The sequence below is a fragment of the Penaeus monodon genome, chromosome 24 (assembly GCF_015228065.2).
Source record: "Penaeus monodon isolate SGIC_2016 chromosome 24, NSTDA_Pmon_1, whole genome shotgun sequence".
NCBI classification, from domain to species: Eukaryota; Metazoa; Arthropoda; class Malacostraca; order Decapoda; family Penaeidae; genus Penaeus; species Penaeus monodon.
In genome coordinates, this window is record NC_051409.1 from 35,642,833 (window position 1) to 35,643,502 (window position 670).

Consider the following 670-nt stretch of genomic DNA (forward strand, 5'->3'; position numbering starts at 1 on the left):
CTATCTTTTTGAAACGTCGAGAGTTTCTCCCGAAAAAAATTTTTTGGCACGGTTTGTTTCGATTTCTTTGTTTTTTTGTTTTTTTCTTTTTTTTGCGTTCTTTTTTTTCCTTTTTTTCTTTTTTTTTTTTTTCTTTCTTTTTTTTTTCTTTTTGGGAAAACGGGGCCCCAAGGGGGTTTTTAAACTCGAACTTTTTGGCACGTTTCGTTTCGTTTTTTTTTTTTTTTTCGTTTTTTTTGGGTTTTTTTCTTTCTTCTTTCTTTTTTTTTTTTTCTTCTTTTTTTTTCTCTTTTCGACTCAGGGCATAATCAGGATCCCAAGTCGAATTGAATCGTCCTTTTTCTGGCACGTGTTTCGTTTCGATTTCGTGTTCGTTTTTTTCGTTTTTTTTTCGTTTTTTGCGTTCTTTTTTCTTTTCTTTTCTTTTCTTTTTTTGTTTTTTTTTTCTCTTCTTTTTTTTTTTTTCTTTTTTCGACTCAGGGCATAATCAGGATCCCAAGTCGAGGTTTTTGAATCTCGAGATTTCTGGCAGTGGTTGTTTGTTTTTTTTTTTTTTCGTTTCGCTTTTGGCGTTTTTTTCTCTCTTTCTTTTCTTTTTCTTTTTGTTTTTTCCTTTTTGTTGGTGTTGTTTTCTTGGCTTTTTTTTCTTTTTTTGTTTTATGTTTCTTCG